This window comes from Ranitomeya variabilis, chromosome 2 (assembly GCF_051348905.1).
Source record: "Ranitomeya variabilis isolate aRanVar5 chromosome 2, aRanVar5.hap1, whole genome shotgun sequence".
Lineage (NCBI taxonomy): Eukaryota > Metazoa > Chordata > Amphibia > Anura > Dendrobatidae > Ranitomeya > Ranitomeya variabilis.
In genome coordinates, this window is record NC_135233.1 from 365,554,858 (window position 1) to 365,578,114 (window position 23,257).

Genomic DNA, 23,257 nt, shown 5'->3' on the forward strand with positions numbered 1-23,257 from the left:
TAATTTCATCGGAGTTATCCACGATCAGGACTTGTGGAAGGAGTGCAGGGAGGCCTATGGAGGTGATGTATTTATGGCCAACCCACCTGTGGATATTAATCTTGTCTTTAAGGGTGGCATGTGGTTCAGAGATCGACGTATCTACGTCCCGGAGGTCATCCGTCTGCAGATCCTCAAGTTGGTACGTGACTCAAAGTTGGCTGGTCACAGGGGGGTACAGAAGACACAAGAGTTCCTGAGCCGATTCTTCTGGTGGCCAACTTGCCTGAAGGATACCAAGGACTATGTTCTCTCTTACGAGGTATGTGCCCATTACAAGACTCCTCATGTGGCACCTATGGGTCTTCTACAACCATTACCTGTTCTGTCCCGCCCTTGGGAGTCTGTATCAATGGACTCTAAGATGCTATGTCAGCCATCTCCAGGATGATTGGTTGGAGTTGTTGCCGTTAGCCGAATTTTCATATAATAATTCTCAGAGCGCCTCCACTAAATTTACACCTTTCTTTGCCAATCTGGGTTATCATCCGTGTATTTTACCTAGGTCTCCAATTAATTCTCCGGTTCCGGCAGTGGAGGAAAGGCTGACTGTGATGAGACAGAATCTGGAGGTTCTGAAGGAATCCCTGACCACAGCTCAAGAACGTTATAAGAGATCGGCTGATAGATTCCGTAAACCTGCACCCATGTTCAAGGTAGGAGATTCCGTATGGTTAGCAACTAAGAATCTGAAGTTAAACGTTCCGTCACAAAAACTTGGACAGAAATTCATTGGCCCTTTCAAGATCAACGATATTGTGAGCTCTGTGGCCTGCCGGCTGAAGCTGCCTAGGACAATGAAGGTACACCCAGTTTTTCATGTATCTTTACTAAAGCCTGTATCTCCTAATACCTTCCAGGGACGTGTTGTGCCACCTCCGCAGCCTGTGGTGATTGATGGGCAAGAACAATTCGTGGTGGAGGAAATTATTGATTCCAGGATTCGCAGGAATCGGCTCCAATATCTGATAAGATGGCAGGGATATCCCCCTGAGGAAGACTCTTGAGAACCTGTGGAAAACATCAATGCCCAACAGAAGATTTCTCGTTTTCATCAGAGATTCCCTGAGAAACCAGGTCCAGGATCGTCCTGAGGCTTCTTCTAAGGAGGGAGTAATGTCAGGACTCTGAACATTTTTTACCTTTTGTGCATTACTGCCCTTTTCCAAGATGGCGTCTTTGGTCTCATGTGCACTGTGTCTCCTGCTATAAAACTCCACCCCAGCCTTCAGTCTGTGCTAGAGTATTCTGCCTTACATCCAGCTCCTGACCTCTGATTACTCCCTGGATATATACCTGCTCCTGTGAACCTGTGTGGTGATCCTGCTACTCTGCTCTGAGTTCCTGCTGCATACACAAGTCTCCAGTAATCCTCCTTCATCTGCTGTTCGTGGTTACTTCCATCTGCATTTGCTGGTCATGTAAGCTGTTGCTGCTTTGCAATAACCTGAGACTATTAACCAGGCCTCCCTGGTTGAGCTAAGATATGATTTGAACTGCCTAATAAGCATATCTATCTGTGCCTGGACTAAGACAAGGATTTATTCGTTTCAAGTATCCTCAAGAATAACGGTGTTTCATAGACTTTCTGCTTGATTGCATTTTCCTCTGAAGTTTCCTATAGACTGCTAAGCTGCGTTTATTATTTGCACCAAGTGTTGTGGACTTGAGTTTCTCTCTGCACCTGTTTGAATCACCGTGTGATAATATAGACTTTACCACTTATAAAACTGTGTCCTGTAGTTGTCTTGTTCCACGCAAAGAGTTTCCTGAGTTATCCCCTATAATTATTACACCTCCACGTGCCTGTATGACCTCCCTACAACGCCTGGGCATGCTCTTGATGAGGCAGCGGATGGTCTCCTGAGGTATCTCCTCCCAGACCTGGGCTAAAGCATCCACCAACTCCTGGACAGTCTGTGGTGCAACGTGACGTTGGTGGATGGAACGAGACATGATGTCCCAGATGTGGTCAATCGGATTCAGGTCTGGGGAATGGGCAGGCCAGTCCATAGCTTCAATGCCTTCATCTTGCAGGAACTGGTGACACACTCCAGCCACATGAGGTCTGGCATTGTCTTGCATTAGGAGGAACCCAGGGCCAACCGCACCAGCATACTGTATGGTCTCACAAGGGGTCTGAAGATCTCATCTTGGTACCTAATGGCAGTCAAGCTACCTCTGGCGAGCACATGGAGGGCTGTGCGGCCCTCCAAAGAAATGCCACCCCACACCATTACTGACCCACTGCCAAATCGGTCATGTTGAAGGATGTTGCAGGCAGCAGATCGCTGTCCACGGCATCTCCAGGCTGTCACGTCTGTCACGTGTGCTCAGTGTGAACCTGCTTTCATCTGTGAAGAGCACAGGGCACCAGTGGCGATTTTTCCATTCCTGGTGTTCTGTGGCAAGTGCCAAACGTCCTGCACGGTGTGGGGTTGTGAGCACATCCTAATGGAGTCGGTTTCTAACCATTTGTGCAGACACATGCACATTTTTGGCCTGCTGGAGGTCTTTTTGCAGGGCTCTGGCAGTGCTACTGCTGTTCTTCCTTGCAAACAGGCAGAGGTAGCGGTCCTACTGCTGGGTTGTTGCCCTCCTAGAGCCCCCTGCACATGTCCTGGTGTGTTGGCCTGTCTCCTGGTAGCGCCTCCAGCCTCTGGACACTACGCTGACAGACACAGCAAACTTTCTTGCCACAGCTCGCATTGATGTGCCAACCTGGATGAGCTGCACTACCTGAGCCACTTGTGTGGGTTGTAGAGTCCGTCTCATGCTACCACGAGTGTGAAAGCACAACCAACATTTAAAAGTGACCAAAACATCAGCCAGAAAGCATTGGTACTGAGATGTGGTCTGTGGTCCCCACCTGCAGAACCACTCCTTTATTGAAGGTGCCTTGATAATTGCCAATAGTTTCCATCTGTTGTCTATTCCATTTGAACAACAGCATGTGAAATTGATTGTCAATCAGTGTTGCTTCCTAAGTGGACAGTTTGATTTCACAGAAGTTTGATTTACTTGGAGTTAGATTCTGTTGTTTAAGTGTCTGCAAGACAGCACAGAGGGTGGCAGGACTTTTTGTCCTCTAGCATAGCACATAGGCACTTTGTCTCCTCATACAAGCAAGTCCCCTGATGAATTAGCTTGGAAGAAATGCGTTGGGCTATGATACAGGGAGAGTGCAGGGCATGTGTGTGCAGGGGTAGTTGTGGACTGCCCTTGTAAGGGCAGGAGCTTTGGGGATAGCTTATCGGTAGCCCCATAGGGATCGACAGGGTATTGTCATTTCCTATCAACTCTTGGATTTACTCCTGACTGGAGACTATCCAGCGCTCCTGTGCCCGCACCGTTGGAATTGGTGAGATTGTTCCTTTTCCAGTATCTTATATCTACAGATCGGCACGTTTTGTTTTATGTGCCACCATTGTTTAAGATGATTAATTTTTTATGCAACCAAGTGTATGTACATTCGTGCTGCAGACTACATGAATTTCCTCCTGCAGCAGATTTGTATACCGTACCTTGGGCCATTTGTATTCCGCAGGTGCTGCTATATGCGGAGTTTGGAATCCTATTGGGGGTCACCTAGTCTCTAAGGTCTTTTTTGGATGAGACTGTACCCCAATTCTTAATTACACTTTGGGTGACTTTGTTTACTTTTATCTGTATTAATGAGTAAAAGTTAAGTTTTATATTTCCACTTACGCTGTATTATAGAAGTTTTATAGCAGGAAGACACAGTGCACATGAGACCAAAGACGCCATCTTGGAAAAGGGCAGTAATGCACAAAAGGTAATAAAAAATGTTCAGAGTCCTGACAGCGGCATTGAGACAGAGGGTTGAGGAGAGGGTTTTTTAAACCTCTTCCCAGCCCTCAGAATCCAGCTGGCCTTCAGCTTATGGGATTCACAGCATTCAAATGCTTGGAAATTCGGATAGAATAGAATCCATATTCTTGGGGAAATTCGTAGTAAATTCGATTTCTTGAGAATGAATTCGTTCTAGAACAACTATAAAAATTATGGCCATTTTATAATAATCTGATATGAAATCAAGCAAAGAAATAAGCGTGGAAGTGCATTGTTGCACTCTGAGTGCACTGACACTCCCTAACGCACTTTCCATCTAATTTGCATGTAGCTTCAAAGCTTGATTTCTCAACCCTGACACATCGGATTACTACAAGACAGCTATCATTTTTATTGTTTTATTAGGACATATACAACCATAATTCTGGTTTTGTTAGTAAAATCATCCTGACAGATTCCTTTTAACAGGGCATTAAAAATATATTTCTAGATATTTTAGAGGTAAAATGTAAACAAATCAAAAATCTCCAAGTTGACAACTGAAGTGAAAACTGGTGCCTCCACATGACAACCTGCCACCGGTCACACATCATAGACCAGTCAGGCAGCTATGACAGATTCTGAGGGTTCCTGCAGATTTACAGAACCCGGAATACATTGATGCTTGTAACCAGGTGAAGTCTCTGCTGCTATCTGAAGACAGCCATGTGCCATAGAGTTTCATGTGAAGATCCAGAAATGGGGAGAGGAGCACTGAAGGAATTGACTGGAACGTGCCGTATTGTGGATGAGAGATGAATTCATAGATATGGAAATTGAATGTGATGAGAAAGGATGAAGAAGAAGAAAGTCATAAGTCGGGAAGAAAAAGGCAGATGAATAGTGAAAGATACAACTGACAAGAGAGCGGCACAGAGTAAAGACGAGGGGATTGGCGAGACGAGATAGTAACTGAGCTGACGTGGTTTCATCACTGCTCATGCTGGGTCTTCCCTAGGAGGAAATAACAAGAACCAATAATAGGCAGTGTGCCTCCAGGCCCCGGGTTACGCGCTATCCTGAAAAAATTCAATTTTACGTAGCCTAGCAGGTGGCCTTTATGATGATGACAAGATCTGGATTGAATTTATAGTTAGAAATAAAGAAATCAATAGTCGCCAAAAAATTGCTAGAAGCCAACACATATTCAAGATAGAGACCTACTGAAGAATCTTATATGTGGTTCCTTGTGATCATCGTGCTTCCCATATGTATGTAGTTTATTTATGAAGTTTTCAGAATAATGCAATGTATACACAGGATTCGGCCGGCTATGTGCGACCAATTAGCGAAGCATGGTTCAAATTCCGGGCCAATTTGCGCCTGTCGCTGATTGTTCACGGCCGTGCGGGACCAATCAGTGAAGCCAGGGCCTGCTCCAGGTTTTTGAGGGCCCCAGGTGAAAGTCTCGCCCACGTAGCATATAACACAGCCCACATAGTATGTAACACAGACACGTAGCACATAACACAGCCACGTAGCATATAACACAGCCCACGTAGTATATAGCACAGCCCACGCAGTATATAGCACAGCCCACACAGTGTATAACACAGCCCACGTAGTATATAACACAGCCCATGCAGTGTATAACAGCCCATGTAGTATATAGCACAGCCCACGTAGTATATAACAGCCCATGTAGTATATAACACAGGCCACGTAGTATATAACACAGCCCACGTAGTATATTGCCCAGCCACGTAATATATTGCACAGCCACGTAGTATATAGCATGGCCCACGTAGTATATAGCACAGCCCACGTAGTATATAACACAGTCACATAGTACATAACACAGCCCACGTAGTATATAACACAGTCACGTAGTATATTGCCCAGCCACGTATATTGCACAGCTATGTAGTATATAGCACAGCCCATGTAGTATATAACACAGCCACGCCATCTAGTATATTGCCCAGCCACTTAATATATTGCCCAGCCACGTAGTATATTGCACAGCCCACGTAGTATATAGCACAGCTCACGCAGTATATAACACAGCCACGTAGTATATTGCCCAGCCACATAATATATTGCACAGCCACGTAGTATATAGCACAGCCCACGCAGTATATTACCCAGCCACGTAGTATATTGCCCAGCCATGTAATATATTGCACAGCCACGTAGTATATAGCACAGCCCATATAGTATATAGCACAGAGACATAGTATATAACACAGCCCACGCAGTATATAACACAGCCACGTAGTATATTGGCCAGCCACATAATATATTGCACAGCCGCGTAATATATAGCACAGCCCACGTAGTATATAGCATAGAGACGTAGTATCTAACACAGCCCACACAGTATATAACACAGCCATGTAGTATATAGCACAGCCACGTAATATATTGCACAGCCACGTAGTATATTGCACAGCCACATAGTATATATTGCACAGCCACATAGTATATAGCACAGCCCATGCAGTATATAACACAGCCCACATAGTATATAGCAATGTGGGCACCATATCCCTGTTAAAAAAAGAGTTAAAATAAAAAATAGTAATAATATATACAAGGTATGTATACACCCGCGCTACGTCCTATATTATTATAAATAGAAATACCATTAATATGGATATTATTTAGAGGATATTAAAAAAATGATTTTTATCTTGAATTTTCAGCTGCAATAAGTAGAGAGAACGTACATTTTTTAGATTTGAATATCTCCATTTCAGAGGGTTACATTCAAACATGTACCTATACTAAACCAACAGACTCCAATAGTTTTATATCTATAAATAGCTGCCATCTTCCAAGATGGCTATTAAATGTACCTCGGAGTCAATTTGTGAGGTCACATCGTAACTGTACCAGTTCCACGGATTATTTAAGGGAAACGGATGTTTTGATTAAAAAATTCCTAAATAAAGGGTATGACCATAAATCCCTAATGGAAGCAAGAGACAGTGTGCAGGATATACCTAGGGATGAACTTTTACGTGATAGGATCAATATGTCAGTTAATACAACTTTTCTCCAACAACAGGATTCAGTTTCTATACCGATTATTGTGCAATATAATTCTAACACCCAATTATTGAAAAAAATTGTGAATAAACACTGGGATCTCCTAAAAGAAGACAAAATAATTGGAGATAAACTCTCAACACGTCCAAAATTTGTCTTTAGAAAAGCACGTAATTTAGGACTAACTATTGCACCAACAATAAGGAACCCTAAACGACAAAGGAACACAAAAGGATTATTTAAAAACACACTGAAGGGTTTCTTTCCATGTAAAAAATGCAAAATGTGTAAATCATTAGCTTTAACTAAGCAAAAATCTGTACTATCTCACAATGGCACACAAATTGACATCACGGACTTCATCACATGCGCAACACAAGGAGTAATTTATGTGATTGAATGTCCGTGTAAAAAACAGTACGTAGGGCGCACTAAGCGGCCCTTGTGTAAAAGAATCAATGAGCATCTATGCAATATTCTTAATAAATATGATTTACACCCTTTGTCCAAACATTTTGCTAAGTACCATAAAGGATCAGTTTTTGGAGTAAAAATGACAGGTATTAAAGTGGTTCAAAAAGATTGGAGAAATGGTGATTTTATCAAACTTATGTCACGTGAGAAGACCCGTCTAATTTTCGAACTAGATACTCTGAGACCGAAAGGTCTAAATAATGAGGTGGAGCTATTCGCATTTGAATGAATTATGTAAAACAGATTATGCAAAGTAACCTGCATGTATTTAAGGGCAATCAGCGCAGGAGGGAGCCAACCCTGAGGAAGGGATCCGTAGCAATCCCGAAACGCGTTGGTTAAACATTATTGGCTCCCACCAAGATCCGTACTTTTCAAAGAGCAACACCACGTGACTGCTGAACACGTGATCCGAAGGTCCTTTTCCATCTCCGGCAGAGATTCTCAACTACACGCGTGTCCGTCACCGGCCGGGACGGCGTGCGCTGAAGATTCAAGCATACAGTCACCAAAAGGACTACAATGGAAAAGGGACAGTTAAGTAACTTTGCCGCGTGATCGAGCTCTGTTTTCTATTGCGATTTGCAAACCCTGGACTCAGCTCTTCTTATTCCAGCCGCAACGTTTCGTTTTTAAAAATAGCCGATTATTTGCGGCATCTCTCCTACACGTTCCTAGGTTTATAAACAGGTATAAAATAGCTCATAGCCCTGTCATTATCAGTCATTGAAAAGTCTTTTAATCATTTAAAGTGTACGTATCTTTGCAGGCTTATATCCAGAGCATCCATCTCTACGCCTAAGATATCCTGAAAACGGGCTATATAGCCTTCCATCATATAGTGATTATATCAATGTGTGTATATATACATATACTTAAGTACTACATTTGAATATATATCTGACACTTACTTCTGTCTTCCTTTTAGAAAGTATATTTACACTACTGTTGATTTGATTTACGTTCCCAATAGAACAAATTCAAGCACACCATTCCTTTGAGCAGGTAAAACTCCATATTAATGGTATTTCTATTTATAATAATATAGGACGTAGCGCGGGTGTATACATACCTTGTATATATTATTACTGTTACCTATATATACCCCTAGTGATAGAGGGTTTCCACCTGCAGCAGTCCGTACTTACGATACGCAACAGCGCCGCTTCTTGCATATACTATTAAAATAAAAAATAGTTATATACTCCGGCGGCCCCCGGATCCAGGTGAGGCGTTTAGCGATGGTTCTCGCGACGCTCCGGTCCCAAGAATGCATTGCAGACTCACGAGATGATGACATAGCGGTCTCACGAGACCGCTACGTCATCATCTCGCGAGACCGCAATGCATGGCCAGGAGCATCGCGAGGAGCGGGAAAGGCGCCGGAAGGTGAGTATATAATGATTTTTTATTTTTTTTACTATTTTTAACATTAGATCTTTTTACTATTGATGCTGCATAGGCAGCATCAATAGTAAAAAGTTGGTCACACAGGGTTAATAGCAGCATTAACGGACTGCGTTACATGGCGGCATAACGTGGTGTAACGCAGCCATTAACCCTGTGTGAGCGCTGACTGGAGGGGAGTATGGAGGGGGCACTGACAGTGAGTGGGAAAGGGGCGAATTCACAGCCGGACTGTGCCCGTCGCTGATTGGTCGCAGCCTGCCGGCCGCGACCAATCAGCGATGCGGGATTTCCGTTACAGACAGACAAACAGACAGAAGTGACCCTTAGACGATTATATAGATAGATACTAAATCAAAAGGGGGAATCCATATAACAGTATAGTGTCACAAAGACCTACGCCCTTATGATGCATTCCAAAGGGAAGTCAAGTGCACGTGGAACTGACCCAGCCATCACATCAACCTATGTGAGATACATTGCAGGACCTTGCATTGAATTGCTCTTTATTGCATATTCCCCACTTTGGGCTATTGATGGTCTATGATTGCTTGCATGTTACATAGTGTCAATAGTATATGGCATATACAAGACACTGCCAATCAGACCATTCATAGTATAGAGCCCTTTTTACTATGAAATGAAATGAACTCCCTATATGCACTGGCACTTTAAACAATATTTCAAAATTTTGTATTTTATTACTTCATGTTAGTGGTAAAATTTATTAGACATGACTTGCGTTTATTTATGACAAAAATGGAAATTTTGAAAATAAAATGTATAATTTTGCAATTTTCAAACTTTAAATTTTGTGCCCTTAAATCAGAGTCGTGTCACACAAAACAGTTAATAAATAACATTTCCCATGTGTCAATGTTACACCAGCACAATTTTGGAAACTTGTTTTTTTGTTAAAACGTTATAAGAGTTAAAAGTTGACCAGCGATTTCTCATTTTTCCAACAAAATTTACAAAACAATTTTTTTAGGGACTAGATCACATTTGAAGTGACTTTGAAAAGTCAATATGACAGAAAGTACACCATTCTAAAAACTGCACCCCTCAAGGTTCTCAAAATCACATTCAAGAAGTTTATTAACCTTTCAGGTGCTTCACAAAAACTAAAGCAATGTGGAAGGAAACAATTAACATTTAACTTTTTTCACAAAAAATGTACTTTAGACCTAAACTTTTTTAGTTTCACAAAGGTAACAGAAGAAAATGAACCACAAAATTTGTTGTGCAATTTCTTCTGAGTACACAGATACCCAGTATGTGGGGGAAATTCATTGTTTGGGTGCATGGCAGGGCTTAGAAAGGCGGAAGCATCATTTGACTTTTTGAATGCAAAATTGGCTGGAATCGATGGCGGGCACCATGTTGCGTCTGGAGACCCCCTGATGTGCCTAAAAAGTAGAAATCCCCCACAAATGACCACATTTTGTAAACCACAACACTCAAGAATTTTATCAAGGGTTATAGTGAGCATTTTTAACCCACGGGTACATCACAGAGTTTCATAACAATAGGTTATTATATTCAATATGTCATTATTAGCTCAAGTGGTCGCTACTCCAGTTTGGTATGGGTACTTGGGTATGCACCGAATATTGTGGGTGCTCGAGTGACATGCTCGAATCCCTGTCCCGCATGTTTCGTGGCTGTTAGACACCCCATAAAGAAAATATGCAGGGATCTGCAATGCTCACAGCATATCTAAGCACCCGATGCAAGGTTGAGTAGCGAGCACTTGCTATCAACATTAGCCGTCATATCGTCATCATTTATTTTTTACTTTACAAAAAAAAAGAATTCTGACTCCAACCCCAACACACCCCTAACCCTAACCACAACTCTAAAAACAAACACACCCCTAAGCACAACCCTAACTCCAACACACCCCTAACCCCAACCCTAACTCTAACACAACCCCAAGCCTAACACAACATTAAACCCAACACAACCATAACCCTAACACAACCCTAAACCCAACCTTAACACAATCCTAACACAACCCTAACCACAGCCTTAACCCCAACTCCAACCCTAACCACAACTCTAACCCTAACACAAGCCTAACCCCAACCCTAACACAACTCTAACCACAGCCATAACCCCAGCTCTCACCACAGCCGCCCTAACCCCAGCCCTAACCCCAATCCTAACTGCAAATAATGGAAACAATTGAAAAAATATATATTATTTTTATCTAACTGACAAAGGGGATTTGAGTTATTATTTTTTTTTATTTTGATCACTGTGAAAGGGTCTATCACAGTGATCAAAATGAACCAATAGGAAAAATTTCCTATTGTTGCCGAGTACCAGCCGGCAGATCTCAGCTGTCGAACTGCGTATGTGCCTGCCATTTTCTTCCAAAAAGATGATGGATGATGTAGAGGGCCAGGGGATGGAGCAGAAGGACCCGAGGATGGCAGAGGTACCCATTTTTCTCTCCTCTCATATGCTAGATCATATCAGAGGAGACATTAATTGAAAATCATACTTTTTTTTGTGATTGCTGTTATTCAGTGAATAATGGCGATCACATGACAGGGGACCATAAAAACCAGCCCTGATCATTTTCCGACGCTGGGGGGACGCTGTGCTAGACCATGGTGATGAGATGTGATGGTAAGAGTCAGAACAAACAGGAAGCTTCACAATGAAATTGGAGTCGTCTACTCAGGATGGCAATATGTTATGGCGGGTCAATAGAAGAAAGCTAACTTTGAATGCATTCTTCCATTACTGTTTGGATTTTATAATGCATCTTCAATAAAATCTTCAGTAGTGATCATGTTTTCTAGAAGCACTATCTTTCTTCATGCCCACAATGGTTCATCGACTCCGCAGAGATATACTAGTGGCTCCCGTAGAACTCCTGCACATTAAATGATATGAAAGACCATAACCCATGGGCATTTAACTCCATACTATACCTGGAATTGTCCCAAAAGGCTCCATATGGTGAAACAGTCTAATGGGGCTCTTTCTGTGGTCACTTAACAGCTCTAAAATATGCTTATCGAGGACAGGCTTAGTGCTAGCCACTCTGTTTACTAAATCCCAGGGATTGCCGTCACCCTTTAACAATTGTTTATGGATCTGAACACAGGGTCACCTGGGTTGGGGCCACAGAGTAGACTGCTAGCCAGTGATGCAGGCTGCAAGGAGTGGTCTAATTGCCAGGTCATAACCGGCAGGGCCGACAAGGTACAAAATAAAGAATGGTCAGCAAATGGACCAAGGTCTTAATAAAGAACCTATACACAAAACATGAGCTGAGTGAGAAGCAGCAACAAACCAGAGGAAGAACTATCTCTATATGGTAGCTACTAGCAGTAAGCTGGGAGTTTTAGTAGTGTGTGGTGTTTTCCAATAGGCCAAAGCAGGCTTACTTCAGCTGGACAGCATAGTCACCCATACTGTGAGACTGGACAGAATGTTAGGTCCCAAGCTATCTAATCTCAGTGGCTGGACTGAGCCTGCGCAGCCCAAAGCTTCTTGTTTCCACTCCCATCACAAGTGCTGCCTGCAGAATGAAAACGGCGGTGTCTGGTAAAAGTTGGACACCCAGAGGAGATGTGACACAAAGAGTTTCCATGAGTCAATCATTTGGACCTCTAAGGGTACTGTCACACTCTGCAACTTTCCAATGATCACGACCAGCGATACGACCTGGCCGTGATCGTTGGAAAGTCGTTGTGTGATCGCTGGGGAGCTGTCACACAGACCGCTCTCCAGCGACCAACGATGCCGAAGGCCCCGGGTAACCAGGGTAAACATCGGGTTACTAAGCGCAGGGCCGCGCTTAGTAACCCGATGTTTACCCTGGTTACCATCGTAAAAGTAAAAAAAAACAGTACATACTCACATTCCGGTGTCCGTCAGGTCCCTTGCAGTCTGCTTCCCGCTCTGACTGAGTGCCGCCGTAAAGTGAAAGCAGATCACAGCGGTGACGTCACCGCTGTGCTCTGCTCTTACATTCCGGCCGGCAGTCAGTCAGAGCGGAAAGCAGACGGCTAGGGACCTGACGGACACCGGAATGTGAGTATGTACGGTTTGTTTTTTTTTACTTTTACATTGGTAACCAGGGTAAACATCGGGTTACTAAGCGCGGCCCTGCGCTTAGTAACCCGATGTTTACCCTGGTTACAAGCGAACGCATCGTTGGATCGGTGTCACACACACCGATCCAACAATGACAGCGGGAGATCCAGCGACGAAAGAAAGTTCCAAACGATCTGCTACGACGTACGATTCTCAGCAGGGTCCCTGATCGCTGCTGCGTGTCAGACACTGCGATATCGTATGGATATCGCTGGAACGTCACAGATCGTGCCGTCGTAGCGACAAAAGTGCCACTGTGTGACAGTACCCTAAAGACCACTGTACACGATCTGCATACACTTATCAGATCTAACTTCCCACAGTCATGTCAATCATCAACAATGAATAAATCAATCTTAGGTCAGAGTTGGATTTTCTTTATTCTCTATTCTGTTGTGTTCCCTGACATACGCTGACACTTGACCCTTCCACCCTCCTGGGTCTTAGCCACTTTAAGAAGTGCACTTAACAGTGAAATTCAGGAATTGATACTCAGATGGTGACTTCTAATCCAGAGGAGCAAGCAAGATGCAGTAATTGCAGATAATGTAAATGCAAAAACAAAGTGCTGCCAGTCGATAAGTGAGGCTGGGAATACATATGGCTGCTGAGATAAGGAGATTAAAAGTGGACACAAGGATGTCTATCCACTATGCACACAAGGATGTCTATCCACTATCTACATGAGGATGTCTATCCACTAATCCACACAAGGATGTCTATCCACTATGCACACAAGGATGTCTATTCACTACCCACACAAGGATGTCTATTCACTACCCACACAAGGATGTCTATCCACTACCCACACAAGGATGTCTATCCACTATTCACACAAGGAAGTCTATTCACTACCCACACAAGTCTATTCACTACCCACACAAGGATGTCTATCCACTACTTTAGCTATTTTTTACTCATCAAGGCTTGTTGAGATTACTCTCTGCAGAATGGGGATTAATCTCCCTCTTGTGTAGATGCAATGGTGGCAAACACCTTCTCTTTTAACCCCTTCATGACCCAGCCTATTTTGGCCTTAATGACCTTGCCATTTTTTGCAATTCTGACCAGTGTCCCTTTATGAGGTAATAACTCAGGAACGCTTCAACGGATCCTTGCGGTTCTGAGAATGTTTTTTCGTGACATATTGGGCTTCATGTTAGTGGTAAATTTAGGTTGATAATTTCTGAGTTTATTTGTGAAAAAAACGGAAATTTGGCGAAAAATTTGAAAATTTTGCAATTTTCACATTTTTAATTTTTATTCTGTTAAACCAGAGAGTTATGTGACACAAAATAGTTAATAAATAACATTTCCCACATGTCTACTTTACATCAGCACAATTTTGGAAACAAATTTTTTTTTTGCTAGGAAGTTATAAGGGTTAAAATTTGACCAGTGATTTCTCATTTTTACAACAAAATTTACAAAACCATTTTTTTTAGGGACCACCTCACATTTGAAGTCAGTTTGAGGGTTCTATATGGCTGAAAATACCCAAAAGTGACACCATTCTAAAAACTGCACCCCTCAAGGTGCTCAAAATCACATTCAAGAAGTTTATTAACCCTTCAGGTGTTTCACAGCAGAAGAAGCAACATGGAGGGGAAAAATTAACATTTAACTTTTTAGTCACAAAAATGATCTTTTCGCAACAATTTTTTTATTTTCCCAAGGGTAAAAGGAGAAACTGGACCACGAATGTTGTTGTCCAATTTGTCCTGAGTACGCTGATACCTCATATGTGGAGGTAAACCACTGTTTGGGCGCACGGCAGGGCTCGGAAGGGAAGGAGCGCCATTTGACTTTTTGAATGAAAAATTGGCTCCAATCTTTAGCAGGCACCATGTCGCGTTTGGAGAGCCCCCGTGTGCCTAAACATTGGAGCTCCCCCACAAGTGACCCCATTTTGGAAACTAGACCCCCCAAGGAACTTATCTAGAAGCATAGTGAGCACTTTAAACCCCCAGGTGCTTCACAAATTAATCCGTAAAAATGAAAAAGTACTTTTTTTTCACACAAAATTTCTTTTAGCCTTAATTTTTTCATTTTCACATGGGCAACAGGATAAAATGGATCCTAAAATTGGTTGGGCAATTTCTCCTGAGTACGCCAATACCTCATATGTGGGGGTAAACTACTGTTTGGGCACATGGTAAGGCTCGGAAGGGAAGGAGCGCCATTTGACTTTTTGAATGAAAAATTATCTCCATAGTTAGCGGACACCATGTCAGGTTTGGAGAGGCCCTGTGTGCCTAAACATTGGAGCTCCCCCACAAGAGACCCCATTTTGGAAACTAGACCCCCCAAGGAACTTATCTAGATGCATAGTGAGCACTTTAAACCCTCAGGTGCTTCACAAATTGAGCCGTAAAAATGAAAAAGTACTTTTTTTTCACACAAAATTTCGTTTAGCCTCAATTTTTTCATTTTCACATGGGCAACAGGATAAAATGGATCCTAAAATTTGTTGGGCAATTTCTCCTGAGTACGCCGATACCTTATATGTGGGGGTAAACCACTGTTTGGGTGCACGGCAAGGCTCGGAAGGGAAGGCGCGCCATTTGACTTTTTGAATGGAAAATTAGCTCCAATCGTTAGTGGACACCATGTCGCGTTTGGAGAGCCCCTGTGTGCCTAAACATTGGAGCTCCCCTACAATTGACCCCATTTTGGAAACTAGACCCCCCAAGAAACTAATCTAGACGCATAGTGAGCACTTATAACCCCCAGGTGCTTCACAGAAGTTTATAACGCAGAGCCATGAAAATAAAAAAATTATTTTTCTTTCCTCAAAAATGATTTTTAGCCCGGAGTTTTTTATTTTCCCAAGGATAATAGGAGAAATTGGACCCCAAATGTTGTTGTCCAGTTTGTCCTGAGTACGATGATACCCCATATGTGGGGGTAAACCACTGTTTGGGCGCACGGCAGGGCTCGGAAGGGAAGGCACGCCATTTGGCTTTTTGAATGGAAAATTAGCTTCAATCATTAGCGGACACCATGTCGCGTTTGGAGAGCCCCTGTGTGCCTAAACATTGGAGCTCCCGCACAAGTGACCCCATTTTGGAAACTAGACCTCCCAAGGAACTAATCTAGATGTGTGGTGAGCACTTTGAACCCCCAAGTGCTTCACAGAAGTTTATAACGCAGAGCCATGAAAATAAAAAATTATTTTTCTTTCCTCAAAAATGATTTTTTAACCCACAATTTTTTATTTTCCCAAGGGTAACAGGAGAAATTGGACCCCAAAAGTTGTTCTGCAGTTTCTCCTGAGTACGCTGATACCCCATATGTGGGGGTAAACCACTGTTTGGGCACATGCCGGGGCTCGGAAGGGAAGTAGTGACGATTTGGAATGCAGACTTTGATGGAATGGTCTGCGGGAATCATGTTACGTTTGCAGAGCCCCTGATGTGCCTAAACAGTAGAAACCCCCCACAAGTGACCCCATTTTGGAAACTAGACCCCCCAAGGAACTTATCTAGATGTGTGGTGAGCACGTTCAACCCCCAAGTGCTTCACAGAAGTTTACAACGCAGAGCCGTGAAAATTAAAAATCATTTTTCTGTCCTCAAAAAAGATGTTTTAGCAAGCAATTTTTTTTTCGCAAGGGTAGCAGGAGAAATTGGACCCCAATATTTGTTGCCCAGTTTGTTGTGAGTATGCTGGTACCCCATATGTGGGGGTAAACCACTGTTTGGGCGCACGTCAGGGCTTGGAAGGGAAGTAGTGACATTTGAAATGCAGACTTTGATGGAATGGTCTGCGGGCGTCACGTTGCATTTGCAGAGCCCTGATGTGCCTAAACAGTAGAAACACCCCATAAGTGACCCCATTTTGGAAACTAGACCCCAAAAGGATCTTATCTAGATGTGTGGTGAGCACTTTCAACCCCCAAGTGCTTCACATAAGTTTATAACGTAGAGCCATGAAAATAAAAAATAATTGTTCTTTCCTCAAAAATTATGTTCTAGCAAGTAATTTTTTATTTTTGCAAGAGTAACAGGAGAAATTGGACCCCAATAGTTGTTGCCCAGTTTGTCCTGAGTACGCTGGTATCCCATATGTGGGGGTAAACCACTGTTTGGGCGCACGTCGGGGCTTGGAAGGGAGGGCGCACCATTTGACTTTTTGAACGCAAGATTGGCTGGAATCAATGGTGGCGCCATGTTGCGTTTGGAGACCCCTGATGTGCCTAAACAGTGGAAACCCCTCAATTCTAACTTCAACACTAACCCCAACACACCCCTAACCCTAATCCCAACTGTAGCCATAACCCTAATCACAACCCTAACCCCAACACACCCCTAACCACAACCCTAACCCCAACACACCCGTAACCCTAAATCCAACCCTAACCCTAATCCTAACCCTAATCCCAACCCTACCCACAACTGTAATCCCAACACAACCCTAACCCTATCCTTAACCCTAACCACAAGCCTAATCTTAACCCTATTTCCAACCCTAGCCCTAATTCCAACCCTAAGGGTACCGTCTCACATAACGATTTACCAACGATCACGACCAGCGATACGACCTGGCCGTGATCGTTGGAAAGTCTTTGTGTGGTCGCTGGGGAGCTGTCACACAGACCGCTCTCCAGCGACCAACGATGCCAAGGTCCCGGGTAACCAGGGTAAACATCGGGTTACTAAGCGCAGGGCCGCGCTTAGTAACCCGATGTTTACCGTGGTTACCAGCGTAAAAGTAAAAAAAACAAACCGTACATACTCACATTTCGGTGTCCTTCAGGTCCCTTGCCGTCTGCTTCCCGCTCTGACTGAGTGCCGCCGTACAGTGAGAGCAGAGCGCAGCGGTGATGTCACTGCTGTGCTGTGCTCTCACTTTCCGGCCGGCAGACAGTCAGAGCGGGAAGCAGACGGCAAGGGACCTGAAGGACACCGAAATGTGAGTATGTACGTTTTTTTTTTTTTTACTTTTACGCTGGTAACCACGGTAAACATCGGGTTACTAAGCGCGGCCCTGCGCTTAGTAACCCGATGTTTACCCTGGTTACAAGCAAACGCATCGCTGGATCGCTGTCACAATGATCCAGCGATGACAGCGGGAGATCCAGCGACGAAAGAAAGTTCCAAACGATCTGCTACGACGTACGATTCTCAGCAGGGTCCCTGATCGCTGCTGCATGTCAGACACAGCGATATCGTATGGATATCGCTGGAACGTCACGGATCGTACCGTCGTAGCGATCAAAGTGCCACTGTGAGACGGTACCCTAACTCTAATTCCAACCCTAACCCTAAGGCTATGTGCCCACGTTGCGGATTCGTGTGAGATTTTTCCGCACGATTTTTTAAAAATCTGCAGGTAAAAGGCACTGCGTTTTACCTGCAGATTTACAGCAGATTTCCAGTGTTTTTTTGTGCGGATTTCACCTGCGGATTCCTATTGAGGAACAGGTGTAAAACGCTGCGGAATCCGCACAAAAAATTGACATGCTGCAGAAAATACAACGCAGCGTTTCTGCACGGAATTTTCCGCACCATGGGCACAGTGGATTTGGTTTTCCATAGGTGTACATGGTACTGTAAACCTGATGGAAAACTGCAACGAATTCGCAGCGGCCAATCCGCTGCGGATCCGCAGCCAAATCCGCTGCGGATCCGCGGCCAAATCCGCTGCGGATCCGCGGCCAATCCGCTGCGGATCCGCGGCCAATCCGCTGCGGATCCGCAGCCAAATCCGCACATGCCGTAACCCTAACCCTACCCCTACCCGTAACCCTAACCCTACCCCTAACCCTACCCCTAGTTCTAACCCTAACCCTAGTTCTAACCCTAACCCTAGTGGAAAACGAAAAAAAAAATAAAAAATAATATTTTCTTTATTTTATTATTGTCCCTACCTATGGGGGTGATAAACGGGGGGGGGGTATTTATTATTTTTTTTATTTTGATCGCTGTGATAGAACCTACCACAGCGATCAAAATGTACCTGTAAGGAATCTGCCGCCTGGCAGATTCGGCGGGCGCACTGAGCATGCGCCCGCCATTTTCCAAGATGGCGGCGCCCAGCGAGGAGACGTACGGACACCGGGAGGATCGGTAAGTATGAAGGGGTGGTGGGGGGGTGGATTGGAGCACAGGGGGGGTGATCGGACCACAGGGGGGGTTTATTCAAACAAGGAGGGAGCGGGCAGGAGGACGGGGGAGCCGGCAGGCGGACGGAGGGGACCGGACCCCATAACGGACCACTGGGGGGGCGATCGGTGGGTGTGGGGGGGGGACATATTAGGTTTTCCAGCCATGGCCGATGTTATTGCAGCATCGGCCATGGCTGGATTGTAATATTTCACCAGTTTTTTAGGTGAAATATTACAAATCGCTCTGATTGGCAGTTTCACTTTCAACAGCCAATCAGAGCGATCGTAGCCACGGGGGGGTGAAGCCACCCCCCCTGGGCTGAAGCACCACTCCCCCTGTCTCTGCAGATCGGGTAAAATGGGAGTTAACCCCTTCACCCGATCTGCAGGGACGCGATCCCTCCATGACGCATACGCTGCGTCATAGGTCGGGAAGGCACAGACTTTCATGACGCAGCGTATGCGTCAAAGGTCGGGAAGGGGTTTAAGACGTCATTCATGTATAGTTTTTCCCTATTTGTCTCTTTTATAACATTTGGACAAAGTAGACCACCAAAACATATGTGCATGGTGTTTTCTCTATATTCTCCATTACTCTTGTGCCAATTCCTTCACTCCATACTTGCCAACCATCCCTGCAGAGGAGTTCTGCACAGGTCATGATCAATCAGTATCGTAGAGTATGGTTCCATCCGTTGTAGGAGCCCTATGTTTTTCTCATAGAGGTACCTACAACCTTGTCACCTTTATTATTATCATTATTATTTATTTATATAGCACCATTAATGGTGCTGTACATGAGAAAGGGGTTACATACAGAGTTATAGATATCGCTTACAGTGAACAAATTTACAATGACAGACTGGTACAGAGGGGAGAGGACCCTGTCCTTACGGACTTACATTCTATGGGATAATGGGGAAGAGGTGGAGGGTGTGGCAGCTCTGGTGGTGATGAGTCGGCAGCTCTGGTTGTGGTGAGGCGGCAGCTCGGGTGGTAGTGAGGAAGCAGAATGGTTATTGCAGGCTGTAGGCTTTCCTGAAGAGATGAGTTTTCAGGTTCCGTCTGAAGGATCCGAGGGTGGTGGATAATCGGACGTGTTGAGGCGTGGAATTCCAGAGGATGGGGATATTTGGGAGAAATCTTGGAGGCGGCTGTATGAGGAATGAATAAGTGTGGAGGAGAGTAGGAGGTCTTGGGAGGATCGAAGATTACGTGAGGGAAGATATTGGGAGATTAGTTCAAAGATATAGGGAGGGGACAGGTTGTGGATGGCTTTGTAGATCAGTGTTAGTAGTTTGAACTGGATTCGTTGGGGAATTGGGAGCCAGTGGAGGGATTTGCAGAGGGGAGAAGCAGGAGAGTAGCGAGGAGAGAGGTGGATTAGCTGGGCAGCAGAGTTGAGGACAGACTGGAGCGGTGCAAGAGAGTTAGCGGGGAGGCCACACAGGAGTTTGTTGCAGTAATCGAGGTGGGAGATGATGAAAGCATGCACAAGAGTTTTAGAAGATTGAGGGCTGAGGAAGGGACAGATTCTGGCAATATTTTTGAGTTGGAGGCTACAGGAGGTGGCAAGAGTTTGGACGTGCGGTTTGAAGGACATGGCAGAGTTGAGAGTTACCCCGAGGCAGTGGATTTCAGGTGCGGGAGAGAGCATGATGTCGTTTACCATAATAGATAGATCAGGTAGGGGGGAGACACGAGATGGGGGAAAGATGATGAGTTCGGTTTTGTCTACATTGAGTTTTAGGAAGCGAGAGGCAAAGAAGGAGGATATGGCTGATAGACACTTCAGGATTCTGGACAGCAGAGAGGTGACATCTGGGTCAGAGAGGTAGATCTGAGTGTCGTCCACATACAGGTGGTACTGGAAGCCATGGGACTTTATGAGTTGTCCTAGACCAAGGGTATAGATGGAAAAAAGTAGGGGCCCTAGGACAGAGCATTGAGTGACTCCAACAGATAGAGGATGGGATGGGGAGGTAGTGTGGGAGTGGGAAACGCTAAATGTGTGGTCGGACAGGTATGAGGCAATCCAGGGCAGGGCAAGGTCTTTGATGCCAAGGGAAGAAAGAATCTGTAGCAGTAGGCAGTGGTCGACTGTGTCAAAGGCAGAGGACAGGTTGAGAAGGAGGAGGATGGAGAACCGTCTGTTAGCTTTGGCTCTGAGTAAGTCATTAGTAATTTTTTTAGGGCAGTTTCGGTGGAGTGGTGAGGGCGGAAGCCAGATTGGAGGTTGTCAAGGAGAGAGATAGATGAGAGGTGGGAGGAAAGTTGAGCATGGAAATGCTGCTCAAGGAGTTTGGAAGCAAACGGGAGCAGTGATATGGGGCTGTAGCTGGGCATAGCAGTTAGGTCAAGGTTAGTTTTTTTGAGGATGGGTGTGATGGTGGCATATTTGAAGACAGAGGAGAAGGTACCAGAAGGTAGCGATAGGTTGAAGAGATGGGTTAGGGCTGGAATGAGCATGTTAGTGAGGTTGGGGAGCAGGTGGGAAGGGATGGGGTCAAGTGCACAGGTGGTGAGGTGTGATTTGGAAAGGAGGTGATTAAGCTCTCCTTCAGTGATGTTGGAGAGGGAGGTTATTAGGGAAGGGCAGAGGTCTGGTATATGGAGTGGTTGGGGTGGTGCAACAGTAAAGGTTTGCCTTGTTTGGTCGATCTTGTTTTTGAAGTAGGTGGCAAAGTCCTCAGAAGAGATGAGGGGAGTTGGAGGTGGCAGTGGTGGGCGGAGGAGAGTGTTAAATGTGTTGAACAGTTTTGGTTTGTAGGATAATGAAGATACAAGGTTAGTGAAATAGGTCTGTTTAGCGGAGGTGAGGGCTAATTTGAAGGCAAGTGTAGCTTGTTTGAAAGCAGTGAAGTCGTCTGGCAGGCGTGTTTTACCCATCTCTGTCTCTTTCTCTTAGGTTTCCTCTTCATATCAGTCCTGTTTTTTTTCTGTTTCATCTGCTCTAAGGTTGAATTTTATGGCACAACTGCTACAACTGTTCTCGACAGTCCATGGGCATACAATTCTGCAGATTAATGGAAATGTTCACTGCCAAATTGTGCAACCATTGACCACTGCGAGTGAGAAAAAAGCAAACCTAATGAGGACTTCCATCAGTTCTAAATGTTCTACATGTAAATCTGAGAGAGACGAGTAGGATCTGTTGATATATCTGCCATGATCACACTACATAAATGGGTGACCTTATCCTCCTTTCCTATGTGATCGTCATTTCTACTGTTTTTCTTCAGCTCGCTCTCATCTCATTGGTGCAGTTTCTTGCTATTCTCGTTTTCCTCCTATGCATGTCTCTTTCATCCTAGCTTTATCAGCTGTTCTTCTGCGTTGTGTCTTCCTCTCGGCTCGCTCCTTCCCTCTTCTCCCTCGTGTTACAGTGTACATCAGGATACAGTCATTTATATCCTACCATCTGTCTGGGATGTGCACACTCAGGGGGTCCAGTATATGGAGCCCCTCCTGTTCTCTGTAGGTCCCGGCATGAAACAGCTGTTGCCGTCCTACTTCATGCTAAAGGCATTGACGCCACGTTTGGGGACCTAGCTGATCCATCGTGGGATATCCTCATTAAATTAACCCCTACAAAGACAGGAGAGCTATTGTGCCAAATTGTGCTGTAATGCAAACCAGCAATTAAGAGCCATATTCTTCACCCCAAGTAAAAGAGGGTAATTGAATGCATTGTAATTAATGCAACATTGGGCTAATGGAGCATGCACAATGACCTTTCGTAATCAGCCGGGCACAGTTGGGTGAGAACAGACAGCAAGGGCTACAATCAGCATCAATACCGGCCCCGCAAATGTCAATGAGCTACTTTTTTTTTCCAATGCAGAAGAAGGAATGTATGTTTCACCCCATCTAATTTTTGATTTTTTATGGATACGTCCATCTATCTAAGGGTATGTTTCCACTGTCAGGATGGCCGGCGGTATCGCCGCAGCGGCGAAGCCGCTCGGCGCTAAGCCCCGCCCCCTTTCTGGGCCGCGATCATGCCGGATGTGTTAACTCTTCACATCCGGGATGATCGCTCTCTCCCATGGCGTCCTGTGATATGCCTTGCGGGGACGCTGCGTCCCCGCAAGGTGTACGGACATGCTGCGATCTGAAAAGACGCGCAGCATATCCGGAGTCGCAGGGCCGCCGCGTGCGGGTTTCCACGCATAGTGGAGACGGGATTTCATAAAATCCCCTCCACTATGCTGGAACATCTGGACGCTGCTTGTTTGACGCTGCAGCTCTGCGCAGCGTCAAACAAGC